General features: G+C 36.7%; 1 protein-coding gene across 2 annotated transcripts in view; it reads left to right on the top strand.

Annotated features, from left to right (window-relative positions):
• The window catches only part of LOC113234812 (protein unc-13 homolog B), a 403,601-nt gene that overhangs the window by 131,670 nt on the left and 249,629 nt on the right, over nt 1–22,302 (top strand). The gene's annotated exons all lie outside the window — the stretch shown is intronic.

Raw genomic sequence — 22,302 nt, 5'->3', positions numbered from 1 at the left:
CGGAACGTGACAATTTCTATTTTACAAAATAAATCTGGATTTTCTTTTTTTTAATATGGATACGTTTTAAATTTTGCGCGTGATATTGTAAATATACTGTTGAGGAGATGTTTGGAAAAAGGGCTATAATCGATATTTTAACGCCCTTTATCTATCTCTCCATTTTGGAGCATAGAAGACGTGACTTTCGGCAACCAATAGCATTTAGTTATTATATAAAATAGCTTTATTCCAGGCATATTGTCAATCCTTCTACACGGATGGTCTGTGGATTCACTATACGCAGAAGGCACTCGGTGCCCTGCGCGTTCAATATAATAACGGTTTCAAGATGCATCAAGATGCAAGTAGCGCATCGTCGATGTTGCTCAAGTGGGAGTAGATGACTTTTTTGCTGGGATGCGAAAAAAGACGGCGTCTCTACTCTTTAGACTGTGTTCTAGACCTAATAGCATCCTGAAAACGTTTGAGGCTAAGATCGGTGCGCCGATGCTATGTTTCGTCATTTTATCCAGATTCTGGTGAGGTGATAGGATAGTCGGCGCCTCGAGCGTAATAATATATTTTTAATTTTGTTTTTAATTATGTATAATATTACACTTTTTTCATTATTTTTTTTTAACAAGGGACATGACGAACGCGTTATCTGTCCATAACAGTTACAGTGCCACTCAGAGCTTTAAAGCGCAAAGATCTAGGGGCCACTGCCACTGCGCACGTCACTCTGAGACACAAGTTGACAAGTCCCATGTGCCTGTAAGTTCACCAGCACCCTTCCCTTTTAAAACTAGAACGCAGTAATGGTCACATTACTGCTTGGCGACAGAAATAGGTATAAGTGGCAGTGCTTCGCTGGACGAACTCTTCCACAAGGAGCTCTACTGCTACCTGTCTATAGATAACCTACGACCGTTTTAAAGATATGAGGTTAAAAAAGGCGTCGCGCAAAAGTCTAAAGCATGTAAATATATTATGGATAAACCACATTTCATATTATGTATTCGCGATAACCTATAAACTCGCTCGATATGAGGTTGTAATAATTAAATTATCATTGTCACAAAATGACTACCGAGTTATTTATAGTGCTCATAATTTCTACTAACTTTCCAGTTTTATACAAAACGAATTTCTGAAGTCAAAGATTTTAAGCTATTCGAGTTTTATGGAAGACGACGATTGTTTTATCAACCTATACATACCTATATATATATGTCAATGTTATGTCACGAGACTCTTCAAATGTGGTTTCTGGGTCCATTGGTTGAGGCCAGCACCAACGCACAGGATCACTCCAATTAAAACAGGGGCCCTACTCTCGAAGCAAGAAATCCGTAGTTATGGCCGTTTTCCCACTATGGATGCCTTGAGTTTTCGTCGGGGGGCCAGAATTTAGAATGTATGATAATATGATACGAACAGTTTCAAACGTACCGTTTGACAGTTTCGAACGGCCTCATCTGACAACTTTCACACTTTCAAACGGGTCCGTCTTTTCGTTGACGGACATCGGGGGCAGTTTTGTAGGTTATCCATTGAAAAACGGCCGTAACTAGGGATTTCGTGCTTCGAGTGTCGGGCTCCTGAGACGAGCGCGTCAAATGTCACATAGACATTTCGATACCTCCAATGAACACTGTGGCAATTTTATTTTTTGGTCATTTTTAGTTATTTTTGTAAACAGCCATATTTACTTACTAATATTATACTCCCCGAATTTTGTTAAGAAAACATAAGGAAACAAAAACAAAATTCGAAAAAAAACAATAAAACGAATATTGAGAAAAAAAAGAAACTAAAAACAAAAGAAAAGTAGAACAGATGGAAAAATTAAACTACTAATTGATACGGCCAGTTAGTGTTTGGCTAAGGAGCTGCGCTATAATTATTTTATTCGGCGGCGGTAACTCAGCGAGACAACGGTTGCTTTTCGATTGAGAGTACGTCGATTCCAATCCCGTCTTGGCATATTCTTATAACTTTAATTTATAAGTTAAATATGTTTCTTTTTATAATACCAAGTAACTGGACGAACAAGTCGTAGTGGTAAGCGACATGCCTTAACAGTTGCAGTGTCACTCAGAGCTTTAAATCGCAAAAAATCTTAGGGGCACTGCCACTGAGCCCGTCATACATACCCGTAAACATTTTCCTGAGAGAAACCCCGTGCTTAACGGTGGGAGTTATAATGGAATGAAATACGATTGGTCAACGATTTCTAAAAGAATCTACGTTTAAAAATCAAATGGATCGTTCTTTGAACTTTATTTAAAACAAAGACGGGAAAATTAAATGCTATTCAAAAACTTGAACGACTTTCTTGAAAGGCTGAGTTGTGACAGTAACGGAGTTAGGATTTTTTTTGCCGATTCCCCGGTTCTATATGCGAAAGGTTGGCAGCTAGCCAATATTTTTAATTAATAATAAGCATTTTCAATTTTAATCCTTTATTCATTGATTACAATCATTAAAATATTGTTTGTTATTTTAGGAATCAATGCGTATTTGACCTCCATCTTACCTGATGGAAAGTGGCGATACGGTTGACGATGTATGCATTGCGCACACTTATAAAATACCTATTCACTCTCACCTTGTCCAAGTTATATATAGTCCATTTAATATTGTTATGATAAATAATTATCAAAGAAAATAATATCTGATATTTTCGAAACCTGCTTAAGTCACATAACAATTCTAAATCTTACGATACTTGAAAAACTTTTTTGGACTTATTAAAAAATAAATTATTGGAAGTGATAATTGTTATGATAATTATCATGATTATTATCAAAGAAAATAATATCTGATAATTTCGAAACCTACTTAAGTCACATAACAATTCTAAATTTTACGATACCTGAAAAACTTTTTTGGACTTATTAAACATAAATTATTTTTATACCTCTATATATAACCATAAACGGTTATGGTACTTTCTTGGAACGTGATAGTGTCTGATTTGCCGAAAAACCTCAAGGACGAGCCTACAATTCCCACTTCCACACTCTCCGTAGCTGTTGCCGTAGACCCCCAAGTTTATTCTGACGTAGACCCTTCTGATTGTACCTTTAATGTAACTAGTTGCTACGCCATTAAACACGTACTTCGATATCTGCCTCTTTATTCAATGCTGCCTGCTACGTCCCGCCCCACACTTTTTCAACTTGAATTTAAATTTGTAGTATAGAATTGCGAAACCAGCCATTTGTAGATTACAGTGTTGTACTGTACCAAATAATCTAATACTGAGAAGGCGGCCCGCCTTCAAAGAAGGGATTAAGGTCCAAATCATTGTTATATTCAGAATATTCGAAAACAATGAATGTACGTATTATTATGCAAGGTTTGTTCAGAAACTAATTTATCCCCGCATAAAATATACAGTCAAGGTATATTATGCAATGCTTTGCAGACAATGAATTTTCTACGCCATTATTAGCGAGAGTATATATAAACGTAAGATCAAATACTGTTTTCGTAATTATCTCATCTCGTCTCACTCTTTAACAAGTGCTTATAAGAGAACTAACATAAATTTACACCAAGCGAAATGCTGTTTTCACTCTTTTTAAATTAATACAACGTTAGTGCTAGATTTTAGTAACGGCAAAAGTAAGTTTGTAACAGTAGAGTGTGACAGTAAAAGGAATAACAAATGCGTCTTATATCTCAGGCTTTGTTCAAAGACCTTAAGTATAATTGTTGCCCGGTTATTATTATCATTGCGCCTTATGTCGCCTTGTTTGAGCTTAAATGTTACAACTTGCAAAAAAATAATATTTTATCATTCTGCGTCCGAAATTTAAAAATGAATATTTATTTTTTTATGACGCCAAGTGACGGGACGAACAAGTCTGCAACTGGTGGTAAGTGCGCCTACCCATAAAGTGCAGTGCTATTTAGAACTTTAAATTGCAAAGATTTGTGGAGTGCTGCCACACGGGTGGTTAGTCACCCTGAGACATAAATTGACAAGTCCCGTGTGCCTATAATTCCACCAGCACCCTTACCTTTCAAAACCGGAACGCTGTAATGGTCATATTACTTCTTGGCGGTAGAAATAGGTAAGGCGCTTCCCTGGACAAACTCATTCACAAGAAGCTCTACTGATACAAATTTCGATACACAAAAATATTTACGGGAGGAATAACAATTAAAGTATATAAATTAAACAAACATTAATAAAATTAAGGCTAAGACAGTGCAATTTGTACATAACATAAACTTTCATACGTTCCATTATAGAAAAAAAGCTTTTAGGTGCGGTGTAAGGTTATTTTATATAGTATAGTATTTATAAGATTTTTAGAATATTTTGTTATAATCTCTAAATCGTCGAATAAATCTTTTTGGAATAAAGTTTCATTCTATGTCTCTATTATTCTTTCTCTCTAAGTTTCTCGTTTGCAACGTTTTTTGAGACATCATATGTGTACATTATGGACAAGGTTAGATAAAATTAGCCCCTTAGCTATTAACTTTAAGGTTAATTATCTTTAAGAGGATAGTCTTTTAGCTATACAAACGAAGTTTGATAATATTTTTGTTTTTATTAGTTAGCTTAATGTTATTCGGATAACACACGTTTAGAATTGTTAAGTGGTCCTTTGGGCAAAGGATAACCTCACAAAATCCAGTGGAACTTCAAGACGATATTAGAATATATGCGTGTTTGAAAATCTTACAAGTGCCAGGCTAACTCAAACTCGGGCGGTATAATTATGCAATATAAAAAGTTACATAGTCAACTATGCATAGGTTTGGGCAGCCGTTCCCATCAGGACTCGACTAGTAGTTATATATCGTACCATTGTTTATCATACATTTTCAAAATTGGGTCACAAATAGTTCAATGCATCTAGAGGACTTTTATGGAACTAAAATGAACATGGCTGCTTTGGGCAGTCTCATCGAAATAAGAGACGAAATGTCATTTAATTTGTTTGAAAACTATTCTGCCAAATCATTACGGCGACAACTGCGCTCCGATTGGCCAGCCCGAATTCGAAACAATTGACGGATGTCGTCAATTGTTTCACTTCAAATCGACCAGATTAACTTGAGCTTTGCTATAATGGACGAGAATTTAAAATTACATATTTAATTTTTAATTGCCGATGAAATGTGTTTCCGTTTGTTTTATAATTAGATGTTTTGCTGTTTTTCCCACACTACCGAATGGAATAGCCCCCCATTGTTAGAGATATTATCTTTATTACAATAAATACTGATATTTTTGGAATATACGGAGACCTACACACAGGTCAGTTGTTGTCGCTGTACTATTTCAGCTTTCTAATTTGAGATTTCAATGCAAACGAGAGTTGATATTTAAAAGTTATATAAGGTTCATTTGACTGATGAGTTGCCAGCGATGGATGGCCGTTATTTCGTCTCTATTTCTTGTTATACACTCGATAGGCAGTCTACTGCATAAAATAGGTTTGTTACAATATCTAGCATCGTGGTCAATGAGTATGCCGATAAATTATGTAATTTCGAAATTCCACTGGTTTAAGGTTCTTAGTGTTCTATCAAACTTGACCAGCTTTATGAATATTGCATCAGGACATTTTCTATAGATTTTAATAGTACGATAGTTTCTTTTACAATGAAATTAAACTATGAGATATTTGATGTGGTTTCTTTATTTTATGACATCAAGGAACGGGACGAACAAGTCAGTTGCAGTGATGCTCAGAGCTTTACTTTGTAGAGATCTTAGGGGCACCGCCAAAGCGACCGTCGCTCTGAGACATAAGTTGACACGTGCCACGTGCCTGTAAGTTCACCAGCACCCTTTAAAACCGAAACGCATTAATGCTCACATTACTGCTTGACGGCAGAAAGGTAAAACTTATGTAATATAATAAACTTCATTTAAAAATGGTTAAAGTTTGATATTTAAAGAAACAAGATAATATTACGTAACTAACACTATTTTCAGGCGAGCGAAACAGGTGAAGAAACTTCCGTAGTTCCATTATACTTGCAGAGAAAAGTAACTGCAAAATGTATTTTGCAACAAAATGTATTCTGCAAAGTAATTTATATAATAATATCCTTTTACTAGAGACTTCAAAGGTTATCCTAGTTCTAGTTCTAGGCTTTTTGTTCAAGTGAAAACAACAACAAACAACATTTGATTTTTTCGTGACCTCTGTGGTCGAGTGGCTTGCACACCGCTTTTCATGGTGCCGCCCGCTCTAAAAAATTTCTTATCTAGAAAAAACTACGTTTTTTATATTTCTCATGTCTGTGATTTTGTGGTATCGTCGTTGTTTATCTTTGGGATCAGAACAATATATGTGTTGTTGTCTAATATTTATTTAATATAATCGCATAAAATTGTAGTAGAAAACTGATTTGAAAAACAAGTATATATTTCTAAATGAACAAAATAATATAATATAAGTATTTTGAATACAATCAACATTCCTTTTGATATCTTATTTGAAACAGTAAAATAGAAAAATAAATCTTCGTTTTAAATATTCCAATTAATCTCGCTTCTATTCCATTGAATTAATGATTAACATAATGAACAAGCTGGGAGACAAAGCGACAGTCATTACTTGATAAGTTGAGATAAATCTGTATCAATTACCGTCATGGGAAGTCGGGACCTCGTGTCTTTGTTTGTAAATACAACTTGCTTGATCACGTTTCTTTTAAAATCACGCGACAAAACTAATCTTTTTAGTTAGAAAAAATCCAGCAAAATCTTGGCTAACCAGAATTAAGTATACAATTAGGGCGTAGAATCTATAGCAGTAAGAACTTTGCCTATTTCGTAACTTTCGCTGCGTCTTATAATTATATTATTAGGCTTGGAAACAAATAATTCCTGGACAAGAACATAGAAAGTTTCTTTGACAATATTTACTTATTAAGTTTATTGAATATACAGAAATCTAAATAAAATTAAAATATGAAATTTGAATATCACATACATGTTTCACAATATGTGTTATACTATCATGACATAAAATTACTTTTTGTGAAATTGCTCCACTACTTTGTTATATAATTAGGACGCGTCCACTATGTCGTGACGACAGATAGTCGTGCAGTTTAAAGTGTCCTGGTTTGTATATTTAAATGAAGTTATTCACATAACTGTCGTCAACGATCTTTTTGACGTTATGACGATAGACTGTCAAGACAATAGGAAGAGCTGGAACGACAGTCATCTGACGATAAATAAAACTTCACTATAATAATGTGACGACAGATAATCACAGCTGCTATTGTTGTCATATTTTATTTATCGTTGTCTCATATCTGCAAACGGCAAGGCGGCTGCCGTGAAACGATAAATTGTTGCCACGATCCAGTGGAAACAAATATGTATGACTCTCATTCAACGATAAAAAATATCCACGACATAGTCATGACAGATAGTCGTGATATGGGAATAGGCTAGACGCGACAGTCGTCCAACGACAAATAAAACCTTACGACATATGGGAACGCGCTCTTATTGTTCGCACCGATACCAACGTAGGCGGCGCTTAGGTTAAGTTCACCTACCCTCATTTCCTTTAACATTTACATCGCTGTCCTTTATACCCCTGCAACTGAAGTATTGTTCATAGTCGGGACAGTCTACAACTAACAGTCCGGGTAACGTAGTTCCGCCTTGGATCACTTATCGACGTTCGTTTCGCTTGTGTAAAATACTGCTTATGTTTTACAGCGTTATTGGACTGTATTTGAATACTGTTCGGTGTTAAATCAAGTAATATTCATCGTTACTGATAGTGCCACCGCACAAACGGCATCGCCACGAGTTCCACCGCATTTGTCGGAGATCCCTAATTAGGACGTCTGCTGGAAGTTGAGGAAGAACGCTTCTGAGGACATACGGACACGAAACCCACCTCGATGAACTGTGTAGTTCAGTTGTTCAGCACTCCTTTTACCTGCCGATCCAGACATTCCTTTTTGTACTGTCCACTTTTCATCTTAAAAGCGTCACAACGAATAAAGTATGCGGCGCTTACGGTCAATGGCTTGACTGCCACACTGGTGTGATTATTAATACAAAGATCAGACACTAAGAAAATTCCTTCGATGCGGCTGGTCTCGTACGACTTGCTGGTTCGTGCCGTACCTCAGTTGGGAGAGCGTCAGCCATGGTATGCTGAAGGCACTGGTTCGAATCCAGCCGCATCGAAGGAATTGTTCGTAATGTGCAATCTTTGTATTAATTACTATAAAAAATTACTTAGTCAACGTCCGTTAAGAATTTTCCATCTAAAACTAAGTTACGCAATTTTGATAAAAAAACCCATTAATTTGATTTGTAAATTAAGCTTAAATGTTCCCCTCCTGGTATTTCTAAACTCTGTGTTTATACAATTCAGTATCCTAATACCATATCATACCTTGTTTTTAGCATATCATTCGTCGTAATAAAAAAAACATCAACGTTGACGTGTAAACAATAATAATAGGTACACAAAAACGCGTTTACACCAACCCTTGTCGTAAATTTATGTTTTGCGTTGATATGACCATAATAAAATAAAATAGAGTGACAGTATTGTATGTTTAAATTCTTACTTTTTTTACTGTACTTTTACAAAATAAATCGTGAATTTTATTTGATGCTCCAATTTTTTATAACCAGTCATCGCAGCGAAAAAAGGCACAACTAACATTTTTATCAACATTGAATTATATGCGGTACTGGAAAATAGGATAACTGACTTAATTTTTTGTATGATTTTATCTTAATAAATTATTGAATATGCATATGGTCGGTGTTTTATAGAAAAGGCGAAAGCGACATTTTGAAAAATTTTTTAGGGGTACATGTAGGTTTTAACGACTGTTTTAAAATAAATTTCGTTCTGGTTTTAAAATTCAATTTTGGTTTTAACCTTTCGAATGTACAATTAAACAACCAAGCGTAAATGAAACAAAACCTTATATCAAGGTATCAAGGTCAAGTTTTCTGTTAACTCACACACTCATAGCCCCGTACTAGGGATGTCCTGTATCGCAGGTGCCATGGACACACACATAGACAACCACAAATTACACCCAAACACACGGGAGAAATAAATGTAGGCCATACAAATATTTGTTCCGGCCCGGGTTTCAAACCCGGAATCTTTGCGTGGTAGTCCAGCATGATAACCGCTCGGTCAAGGAGGCAGTTAAAAAATTGAACATTTAAACAAAGTTGAACGTGGTATTCGTCAATTGAATAAATAATTATGTATTGTTACCAAAGTTTCCGAGATTTTTTAATACGTGTGGTGCACTATAAGTTTCCGGAATTAATAAGAAAAAAATAGTGTAAATGGTCAGAAACGAATTTATTGTTTCTCAAAATATTCTCGGTTAGCGTTAATGCACTTTTTCATGCGAATGAATCAATTTGAAAACATTTATGCCACTCCTCCGTGACAATCTCTGACACATATTTTTCATACTCTTCGACAGCGTCTTCAGGTGATGAAAATCGTTGACCTACGCGGTCACTGGGTCTTAATTTTTGGAAAAAAAAAGTCATAAGTTGCCAGGTCGGCACTGTACGCGGGATGGCTCATAAGGTCAACGTTGTTCACCTTAAAAAATTCATTTGTCTGTCTGGCCGTGTGAGAACTGGCATTATCGTTTTACGTAATATCGGCTTTTACGGTTATTTTTACGGAGTTTGTCAATAACTTCCGGGAAACAAATGGTCGTCTACCAATCACTATTCACGGTACAACGATTCTTCAAAGAAAAAGTAGTCACGTGTACAGTTTTATTAAAAAAAGAAGTAATCATCCGCTTAGAGGTACTTTGCACGCGCGCCACTTTAGTTGGTTTCGGCTCACCTCGAAAGACCCATACGCTCGATTGCTGCTTTGGTTTGGGATGGTAACTATAAATCCATGTTTCATCACCTGTTAATATGTCCCACACCAAATTTGACGCTCCTTCGTTGAATCTGGTAAGCATGGCATTGCACCAAGTGACGCGATCCGTTGTTTGAACCTCAGTCAAATTGTGTGGGATTCACCGAGAGCACAGCTTTTTCACACCAAAATGTTTGTGTAGTATTGATTGTGTTTGACTCATTACTTTGCCTAAAGGTGCCCGAATCTCATGGTAAGTCACATGCTTATTTGTTTTAATCATGCGGCGAACAGCATTGAAGTTTTGTTGTTCACAGCAGTGGACGAGCGACCAACACGAAATTCGTCACTGAGATTCACACGACCGCGTTTGAATTCTGCAAACTAGCTATAGCGTCTTGCATGGTGCTTCATCGCCAAAAGCAGTTTGAAGCCGAGCAAAGCTCCGCTGAGCTGTTGAATTACACTTAACGTCGTAGAAAATCATATTACGAAAATTTTCACGAGTTAAATCCATGGTGATGTAGACAACCAATTTCTAAAATGACGCCACAGTGTAAAAACAAGACAGATGAAACAAACTGTATTCTACAGCCAAAAAGTTCAATTTTCAAATGTTCTAATTACTTTTTAAATATTGTTTATGTAAGTGGCCAGTTCCGGCAAACTTATAGTGCACTCTATGTAACACTAAGCGACAGGACGAACACGTCGTGTGCATGTTGGTAGGCGACACGCCTATCATAGCAGTTGCAGTGCCACTCAGAGCTTTAAATTACAAAGATCTCGGGGGCACTGTCACGGCGCCCGACCCCCTAAGTTGATAAGTCCCATCTGCCTGTAATTTCACCAGCCTCCTTACCCTTTAAAACCGGAACACAGTAATGCTCACATCACTGCTTGGCGGCAGAAATAGGTAAGGTTGCAGTACTTCACTGGACGAACTCTTTCACAAGGAGCTCTACTGCTACTAAACTCTTAAGTTTTCGCAATTGTCATACATTTCTGTAGAGAGTCGTAAATATTGGTTTGGTTGAAAAACAAATATAAATGGTTTAGATCCAAAACAAGTTCCATTTCCGAGTCTTAAATATTCTTTAAACAAAAAAGGTCTCATTCCATCTAACACAGCTGCCGGCCGCATTGGAATAACGGTCGTTGGACACGTATATGTTCAAAATAATCCTCCAAAATGTATTGCATTCATAAATTATGCATTACGCGGCGAAATGTCAAAGCTACGAGTCTGTATCGCTAGAAACAGTATTTACAGTACTTCCATTCATTACAGAGTATTAGCACAGATGCGTATTATACTGCGTAATGCTTATTATACTGTGTAATTCAGTTTAAGTCCAGATTTGAATTGGATATTAGCTTATAAATTACAGACGTACTTAACTTATTCGTATTATACTCGTATGTTGTGACAAAATTGTTCAGGCTTGTTTTGATTGATTGGAATTTAACATAGACACTACACCCACAATAATGTGGTAATATCGAATCATTACTATATTTATTTTTATTAAATATCATGATATTTTACTGCTACAGCTACAGAGCTACAGCTCCGGCTTGACACTTGTCACATGTGCCTGTAATTTCACCAGCGCTATTACTGCTTGGCGGCAGAAATAGGTAAGGTGGCAATTATTTTCACCAGGTGCTCTACTGGTACTATGCTAGATAATAGATTGTACTGGCACATCAGAATATTATGAGTCTCGATGAGGTCACCACGAGGTTACGCGTGTTTCCTCCAGGGTAGTGAGGCGTAATATGCGTAGTCTCTCTTCAAAGGAGTTGCGATGAAGAACCTGTGGTATTAAGTCGTGTAGTTCAATTTATTGATTTTCCTAAATATACGGGCACGTGCAATAAAAGCTCCAATACTAGGAAGTGAAACTATGATTAAATTATATGGATATACTTGGGTCCCCGCGGCATGGTGCCCAAGATGCTGGCAGCGTTCACCGTGTGATATTTTAGTTGCCATGATAATATATATTACAGTAAATGATAAATCGGCTTTGATTTAATGAGCTCATTGATTGTCTTTACTTTTTCTGCTTAGGTTTGGCGGCTATAGTATTTTAAGGGGATAATATAATCAATATAAAATTTCTCAACCGCGTAAAGTAATTTCTGGTAATGTAACTTAAAAGCAGCTTTAACTTAGACTAGAATTGCACGAACCGGATAGTGCATACCTGTATAAACTGCACTTTCACGGTAGCATAGGAGATTGTTTAGTTAACATCCATTAGTATTCCTGACTTTAACACCCAATCCTACAGCCGTCCATTAACTTTAATGCTCTGTTAAGTAAGGTGCTGTTCTAGTTTTGTTTATACAGTATTATATCTATTGACACTGAATCTATTGAAATTGTATGTTTTATGATTTTCAGACACTTCTGCAGTTCATTGCCAGTTATTATCATTACATTATCTTTATAGGTAATTTCAATGCATATATTATTTCTTTTAATAGTGGAAATTATATAATTGCGGCAGTAGCGCTCCTTGTGTAAGAATATGGATGGGTGAGGGCGCATTTATTCCACACGAATTTTATCGCGGAGAACGCGTTGCCATTGCGCTGCGACCGTGTGCATCTAACTGTCATGGCAAAGTACAAGTGTTGTTATAGGAATAACTAATGATACGGACTTGCAAAAAATTGTTCTATATTGTGACAATCAATCTGCTATGCAGCTTGCTGTTAGTAAAATGCATCATAAAAGGAGGACATACATTGAAGTTTGATATGGTTATGTTAGGGATGTAATCTCGCCAAACATTAATCGATGGCGGACAAACATTCGCCGGGCCGTGTTCCGGAAGTGGCAAGAGAGGCTAGAGGAGCCGAGATCTGGCCACTGGATCATCGGAGCGATTCAACCCGTTCTGGGAGAATGGGCGGATAGATCCTGGGGAGGAGTTTTATTCCACCTTGCGCAGGTCCTGTCAAGGCGTACCTGCTTTGGCAAACACCTGTGCAGGGTGGGACGAGAACCGACAGTCGTATGCCATCAGTGTGCTTGCGCCGAAGATACGGCGCAACACGCATTGCATGCATGTCCACCGTGTGAGGACCAGCTGTCGTCCCTGACCGCAATGTTAGGAAGACCTCTCCCTGCCAACCGTGGTTAGAGTTTTGGTCGGTAGCGAGACGGCGTGGAGTGCGGTGGCCACTTTCTGCACTGATATAATGTCGCGGAAGGAGGCGGCGGAAGGGGAACGAGAGAAAGATCCTTCCTCTCATCCTATGCGCCACAAACGCTTTGGGCGCAGGCGGCTGGCTAATGCCCGCTTATGGGCAGCAGTTCCCTGAGAGAGAACCCTGGGAGTCAAAAACGGGGGCTTTTGTCACCCATTAAATAAGTGCTCACGGGTTGGTTGGTATGCCAAGCATTCCCGGCATGTTACTAATGATAGAGGGGGAATGTTGATCTCCCAGGGGTGAGTCCACGGTGGCGGACAACCGCAGACGGGGCCGTGGATCGTAAACCACGTGGCCACAGCCCCGTCTCACGCGGGGTGTGGGAATACCCGGGGTTTTTAGTGAGTAAGAGTCCCACAATACCATCGCGCCTCCCCGTGACGCGGTGGTATCCATGACGGATTTTCCCCGGAAAATAAAGAAACAAAAGGGATATCATCTCAGGCCAGTCAAATTATGTCTCAGGGTGTTAAGCGCAGTGGCAGTGTTTCTCAGATTTTTCTTCAATGGTCCTGCAACTGTTATGGACAGGCTGCCGCTTAACACCGGGCGTACGACTAGTTCGTCCCGTCACTTTTGTATCATAAACAAAATTGATAGGTGATTAAGCCTCTGAGCGGTGTTCTTTTTTTATCATAATTCGCCAATCAAGTTACACCACCTGGCCATCTTATTGATTTTCTTTTTTTTTCTTCTTTATGTTTTCGTTAAAAACTTCCGTTATAAAACATAACACTTTGATAATATGACATCATATGATGTTTGACCGTCTAACATGAAAGTCATCATGACTGTTAGTGGTTTAATGGGTGTTAATGGAGTTTGAAAATTGGAACATAGGTTTCGATATTTCACAGTCAGGTTGACTTTTAAAAAGTTAGGCTACCTAATCAGTCCATTCTTAGCCACGTATTTAAGAAAACCCTCTTTGTGAAAGTGTGTATGTCATGTTCGTCATATTTTGCTAGCGCGTCGACAAACAGTCATAGTCATATTACACAATCAAAAGCGGAATCTCACCTCCTAGATACGATATATATTACCATGAGTAAAATATGGAGTGACCCTCGTAATCGAGAACTACACCGCAAAAGGTAAATCGCCACTTAAGAGAAACAAAAAACAATCACAGCTCACAAACACCAAACATATTTACGTAACAAATGATAAGCGATCTCACCTACGTAGAGGTAAGTTTTTTTTACCTTTTTTCGAGATTTTTCGCAGTGAATTGCAACGGTAATTTCCGCTCGCCTTTGTACCTTGACCTGGATGCCACGATTTCAGTGACCGAACCTTTTTATTCACTGTTTTTTTTTTATTCACCTTGTTACGTTGTTTAGTGGCGAGCGCATTTGTTTTAATTTAACTTTAAAAATGTTTTTATTTAAGTTTTTGAATGTCACGATGTTGTACTACCATGATATTCAATTATTTCTGTGAAATTACTCCAATAGTTTGTTATAATTAATAGTACAACGATCGAATCCGAACTAAGCTTACTTGGCATGGCGTTGGGCACGGTTTGCTACAAGACGTTGGTCCGAATCCAGCCGATCGTAGGAATTTTTTTTTAAGAAATTATTTCGTTTTTGCATTTAAGTAAACTTTGTTTTGAAATTAAAGGAGGTAAAGTCGAACCCAACCCCAGCTCAAAAATATATAATCTGTTTCATCAAAAAACAAAAAATCCAAACACAGCGCTGTTCAGGTATTTGTATTGGTTTATTTATACATTTCTGAATTTAATCTGAATTTCATGGAACAAAAAAAAACTTTCATAGATTTCTCACAGATGGCGTTACGGCAAAAAAGTCGTTAAAAACCAAAGACAAAGAAGCTCAGTTGTGAGAGTGTCAGCCGCGGTAAGGTGAAGGCGCTGGTTCGAGTCCAGCCGGATGAAATGAATTTTTCGTTGTGTTCGATCTTTGTATTAATAATTACAACAAACTAGTGGAGTAACGGCACAAAAAATAATTATGTATCACGCCAGTAAAACAACGTGATATTCAACAAACTTAATCGGCTTGTTCCCATCTGATCTGCTAAAACCGATCCCTGGGGGATCCGTTTTATTTTAAATTATTTTCTGTTTCCATCGGATCCCCAATGCAGGGGATCAAGAATAAATATTAATATTTTAGTCCCACCTGATACCCTGGTACTTACAAGTTCATCTTTGTTAGGTACTGTGGTACAGTCAACAAGAAAATGTATTTTAGGGTTGTGTTTTGTTTTATTTAGTTTATTAGAAATGAACAAAATTCACTGTACATATGTGTATTAACTTTGATTTCAAAACTTCTTTTTTTGTTGAATATACTTAGCTTACTAATACAATGAGGGATCCGTTTGAAGTTGCAAAATATTGAGGGGATCAGTTGGAAATTTAAAATTGGCGGTGGATCAGTTTTGGGGATCAAATGGGTATAACTCACTTAATCATATATTTCTGTTATATTTATTACATTTAAAGCTTTGACGTTCGTCACCTCGCAAGTCCAACAACACGTTGATACAGATATCATGTGCTATTCATCAGCAAAAAATTCAAACTTACCAATCCATTGATTTTATTTAAGTAATGTGACGGTTTCCTACTGCGTATACTTAATGTATATAGAAAGGGTTGTATGTAACATACTAACAACAGCGACACATCTGTTCATAGTTGTAGTGCCACTAAAGCTTTAAATTGCAAAGATTTAAGGGGCAATATACAATAAATAACTTTTGTTTCACGACTGGTGAAATTACACGTACATTGGACTAGTCAACTTATGTTTCAGGGTGACGGGCGCAGTGGCAGTGCCTATAAGATCTTTGCGATTTAAAGCTTCGAATGGCACTACAACAGTTATAGATAGGCGTGTCGCTTACCGCCAGGCGCACGAATTGTTCTTCCCGTCACTGGGTATTATAAAAAAAGACTTTTTATACAACATAATAAATTTACCAAAAACAATATCTTGTACTTGTACTTTTTAGATCTGCAGTTGGTGGTAAGGTAGTAAATTCAAAGGTGCAAACGTCCTCCCTGACGACCCTATCCCTCTTCTGCGTTTTTATTGGACTGGTAGTTACTGCACAGAGTTATCACCATTTAGAGTGATCTGTTGAAATATTTTTATTTTTATAGTAAAGTTTTACGAATTATATTAGGAACATAAGGAAAATGTCAGTATTTAAATAATAAACCTGTATAATAAAACTACTTCAATAATAAAAATTACGGTTACATAAATATTAAGTGGTCCACTTCCCATCGCATCCCATTTCATGTCAAATGACGTGTAATAGACTGAAGGACGTGGCTTGGATACAAATTGAACCTTCTTTACATTAAAAGTAACGACTACGTTTTGAATGTTGCCACTTGATACCTTGAAATGGTAAATTTTGGTTGGCTTCAGTAATTTTATGCTATAGCAAGAACAAAACTATTGAACTTACTTTAGGGTTGCTTGATTAGACATTTATAAAAAGATACTATTTATTGATATGTTGACAGTAAGTTTTTGTGAATCCAGCAAAGGAAATATTGTTCTCATGACAAAAATGACCATACGCATTTTTTTATGATAGCAAGTGACTATATAATTCGTGCTGTCTGTAGGTAAGCGACACGCCTGTCCGTAACAGTAGTAGTGTCGCTCAGAACTTTAAATCGTAAAGATCTGAAGGGCACTACCACTATGCCCGTCACTCAGAAGTTGACAAGTTCCAGGTGTCTGTATTTTCACCAGAACCTTGAAAACCGAACCGCAGTAATGTGAGCATTACTGCGGAAGTGGAAATAAGTAAGGTGTATATTTATGTACTTCCTTAAGAGTGCGCTAGATGGCATTGCATCGTTTTTGTTAAAATTTGAATCGAAGATATTCCTCGAAAATGTAAAAATCCGACCTAATTTTGACTTCATAAAGTAAAGCCTTATTAACTACAGGCTTACTAGGAGTAGTGGCCTTGTGGGAATAGCTATCAGGATCAATATGATAGCTGGTTCAATAATTTTTGTACCGTTTGGTAATTTGACAAAAAAACAAACTGGCAATTTTGCTGTGACAAAAATAGGGTTGACAATAAAAAAATATTAAGGGAACTATACACGCCTGCTGGCATTCAGCTATTAAAGTTTTATTGTTGATGCATCAATATTTTTTCTCCGTGATGAAAAACATAAATAACATTACGGGACTAAATCATGGTTTTGCCCAAATATTAAAATGTACTTTTAACATTGAATGTTTCCAGTGTGCCTTTGATGTTTATAATTAATTTCAAATCTTGATTAATTTACAATTTATTTTTGTGGGAGTAATTGTTTTTAAACAAAAGCTTTAAATCGCTACAATTTTCCTGGGTGCATGTCCCAATAAAAAATATATGCAACCAAAAGACCATTTAGATAGCTTTTAAAATTTTCACATTAAAAAAGTAATTGAAGATAAAACAAACTATATCAATATAAACAAAGTTTGATCATTAAAATCGAGCCATTTCTCTTGAAGACCATTTACTGTAAGGTGTACCCTTTCCGTTACATTGAGTATCCGATCACTGCCATTCAATGGTCCGGAAGCAAATTACCTTACGGTGAACAACAATTAATTATTAAAAACTGAAATCGTATATTAATTTATTACGTACTTAGGAATATGATGTCCTGGCCTTGGTTCATATCAATTGTAAGATTCTGAGCTGTAGAAAATAAAAATTGTAACCCTTGAAAGTATGCTATCATGACCTTGTATATTCCCGAGGATGTCAAAAGATATGGACTGTAGGATAAATCTAGAAGACAGACTGGTAGTCTTGCACTAAGAAACATTGACTTTAATGAAGACACTTTGAATCAATCATATCATGATTGAATTCATTACTTAAAATGGTTGCTGCAGTTGTATGTAATAGGCGTAGAATGTTACAAAGAAGAGTTTTTAGTCATCTACTGCTGCTGCAGACCGCCTCATTTGGACGCCATTATCTCCGATCTTGGACATTTGCATCCAGGTTTTTCTGGTTACTTTGACCATATCGTCGGTCAATCTAGCCTTCTGGCGGCCGACGCTTCTGGTGTCGGTCCTCAGTCTCCACTCTAACACTCTTTTGCTCCACCGGTCGTTGGTTCTACGGCTTTTATGACCCACCCATCGCCAATAGCTTAGCAAGTTATGTCACCTCCTTATCAATATTTCACCATAATCAATATTTTGTTTATTTCAATAGCAATAAATGTTCTCTGTTCTCTTTTCTATTTAATTACATTGTTCCTATAGAAGACTGCAATATGACCACGATAGTCAAGCCGTCAGATAGGTAAGACTATCAAGGAAAACGTTTCTTTACTGAAGTAGGCCTTTACTTCCGCATTATAGGCTTAGGCACCCTATCATGCATACCTAAATTCATTCCACTCTGGTCCTAGTATTTGGGCAGGCCGTGTATTATCCTTTTGTGTCATTCTAAATGGTGTTTGTTTTAAAGACGATATCCATTTTCAACGCTCTGTACGTATTTTAAAGCTCCACATGTGCCTGCTCTATATAATGTAGTACGTAAACCACAACACACAACAATACACAAATACTAATTGCCGACAGCTAGCGCTGGATCGTTTATAATTAAAGGCACGAATTATAGGCAGTTGCGTCATTCATATGATTATTTGAACCACAAATAGCGATGAATTGGTTTTTAATTAATGGATGGTTCATATAAAACCATTTAACGTTGCTCTCTAGTTTCAAAAGCTAGAGAAAAAATTCATTAGATAGATTTCTTTTTGTCGTCATATTTTCACTATTTTGCATTAGTCTAGCTGTAATATTAAAAACTGGCTGTGTTATAATAATGCAAGCAATTAATAAATAAAAGAAGTTTGCTGAGTTTATACAATTTGCTTTTCATACTTAAATTCATTCATTAGTTACTATTTTTATATTTTTTTATATTTTGGTCACTTTAATGATTTAGTAATTTTATTTTGTTTAATTTAAATAGGGTAATCAAATATTTAAAAAATATACCTTGATTTTTAGAAACTTTTGATGTATGTACTTTTAGTTCTGTACTAACGACGGTATGACGAGTTAGCAATATAGGCGTTAGATGAAGTTGTTCAGGGTTCGATTCTTGAATCGTTCTATTTAAGGTGTTTCGGCGTTGTTGTCTGACCTAGCTGGGTTATATATGTTGATAAAGTAGAGGTATTCGTATGACTTAACAAATTGACCCCTGATTGTGAACCCTGGAGTTCTATTGTCTGCCTGCAGGCCTCTGGGGGTCAATTAGTATTGTTGTGAACATAAAGCGTCTACATGTCTTAAGACCATGGTTTAGTGACATTATCTACGATGGCTTATTTCCTTCCCTTTATTATTCTTACAATATATTTCATTTTCAAACAATTTGTGATTCTCAGCATTTCGGTGATGAAACATTGATACCTTTGCGGTGATCTTAGTTTTTACATTTAGTATACTTCTGAAGATAGTAATAGTACATACTATTAATATCTTTTTCGTTTTAATTTTTATGTTTTCGCGATTGCTATACATTGGAAATAATAATAATGACATTTGTTTTTTCAAACAAACCAACGTTTCAGGTTGGTTTTTTTTTTCCTAACGAACACACTCATAGTCCCACACCAGGGAATATGAGTATTATGAGTGCTATGGACACATACATAAAAAAAAAACTACACCCAAACTCACGAGAGAACTACATGTAGGCCATGCAGTTATTTCTCCCGGCCCGGGAATCGAACCCGGGACCTCTGCGTGGCGGTGCAGCATGGTAACCGTCACGGAGGCAGCGTTTACAAGTTTCATGGTCACGGCTGCCTGAAATGGTAAACTGGGTTATCTCTAATATTAATGCGGATCACTCTAATTTACGTAAGCGTATTTCTTCTGGGTTAAAACCGATATTAAGTTGTCCCGCGCGGTTACACTAAAAAAAATATTGATTTTAATCAAGTTAGCAAATAAGATATTTGATAGAATCAATGGCAAATTGATTAAATTCTTTGTATGAAATAAGTTACGTTATTTCCTTAAACAAATACTGTTTATTTCATTCACATCGTTTTTTCAGTGCATATTTTATCAACTCGTCGTCAACTTCATACCGAATCATTAGGTGTTTAACATATTTCTGTCCGGCCCTTCCTATTATACAAGGCAAACTCTATGGAAATAATACGACGGAGTATTTAAATTTGTAATAAGGACTCGAAATTTCTTGCTCAGCGGTCTCGAAGAAAATTTGTTGATATACCTAATACCAATACACATTCATATTTTTACTTGGATAAATTGACACTCACTGACTTTTTCCTTACTTCAAAAATGAATATATAATATACTTTGTTAGAGTTACTTTCTGATGCAAAATAATTGGAAAATGTCTTCTGAAGTCTATTTGAAACAAGTTGTATAAGAGAATTAAAATATAATCGCCTAATAACTTAAACCAGTACAAATATGCGATTCTAAAGTTGAATTACTGTTTCGTTGATAAAGTCTGACATACGTACTCTTGAAGTTTAGTACATTTGTTTGTTTATCTGGTGTATTTGTCAAATAAAATTACGTAACGTTTGTTTATTTTGCTTCTTTAAAACTATAAAATAAGTCACTTAAACTCAAATCAACTTCTACAAACTTAACGCTTATTGACATTTCAAGCCCTTTTCATTTTGAACTTTTGTCGCTTAGAATTAATACGACTGCAATGGAGCTTCCTCTATTACAAATGGCTGATTTAATTCACGCTGACAGTCTACAGATTGAACTCCGTGTCTTGAAATAGGTCACTTACAATATCGCTAAAGACCCAGAGAGCGATACTTGGTTCGATCGATCTGAAAACGAACATAAACTTTACGACTGTGACATATGACGGATGTCAATTTATTAGCGACCATAGAAGGATAGGGAGAGAGACCTGTTGACCATAATCTGTAGCAAATTACAAAACGTCTTAATTAAATATCCATTATGAAAAATTTCTTTTTTATTATCCGAGGGAATCTGCTTACAGATACCCCGGTACTGCGGGGGCAGATGATCATAAGTAACCTTTAACCTTTTTTTTGCGTGGGGAAATTCTCTTAGGAGGCGGGTTATGCCAGATTTGTGCTGGCTAAAACCCCACGGTAGCTTTCTCGGATGCTCTAGTGGGAAGGATCCGGGGTCGAGTTGGCGCACCGGAACCCCCCAGCACCTAGGAGGAGCTACGTCGTCCCCCCCTCCTCAAGACGAAGCGGGGCACACCGCCCCGTCGGCCTCCTCGCGGCTGAAGTAACCTTTAACCTAACAACCTAGCAGTAGCCGTAGAGCTCATTGTGAAAGAGTTCATCCAGCAAAGTACTGCCACCTTACCTATTTTTGCCCCTAAACAGTAATACTCACAATACTGCGTTCCGGTTTGAAGGGTAAAGGTGCTGGTGAAATTACAGGCATATATGGAACTTGTCAAGTTATGTGACGCGTGCAGTGGTAGTGTCCCTCAGATCTTTGCGATTTAAAGCTTTGAGCAGCATTACAACTGTCAGAAACAGGTGTGTCGCTAACGATCAGGCCCATGACTTGTTTGTCCTGTCACTTGGTATCATGAAAAGTACCATCGCTGATGACGCGGTCCCCTCTAAGAAAAGAGCAGTAAGTAAGAAGAAACAGAATAATGTTCTGAAAGTTGTATTTTATTCTAAATCAACATCACAGCGAGTGATTCAAAGTTAACCCCTAAAGTTGCTGCAAGATTTATTAGAGGCCCAGATTGGCTTAGCTTTGGTCGCAAACATTTTGATATAGTTGTGGGTAATTACAATTTCGTTACACAACTACGTCAAAACTACATTGAGTAAGTGTGTTGTTATTACAGAGTTACTCAATGTAGCTTATAGAATTTATTAATTATCTACGTAACAATTACTTGATACGTGAATCTGTCGTATTCCAAGAAGTGTCAAGTGTACTAAAAACCACACTCGGAACAAAATTAATAATATTTTTTATTATTAACAATAAGTACAAAATTAGGGTGTCGCTCCTAATTAATTCGTATCAAGTTAGTGAAATTTCAAGAACCAATATGTAATAGCTTTCGTCTCAAATTATCAATTTCTAAATTTAAATTTGATTGTGGTATTGTAATCCTAGTGAATGTTTGTTGAATTGTAATATTATTTTAATAAATAGTAAAT

The sequence above is a fragment of the Hyposmocoma kahamanoa genome, unplaced genomic scaffold (assembly GCF_003589595.1).
Source record: "Hyposmocoma kahamanoa isolate Upper Pololo Valley unplaced genomic scaffold, ASM358959v1 86, whole genome shotgun sequence".
In the NCBI taxonomy this organism is placed as follows: domain Eukaryota; kingdom Metazoa; phylum Arthropoda; class Insecta; order Lepidoptera; family Cosmopterigidae; genus Hyposmocoma; species Hyposmocoma kahamanoa.
Note: the sequence above shows the minus strand (reverse complement) of the source record. Positions and strands in the feature narration are given on the sequence as shown.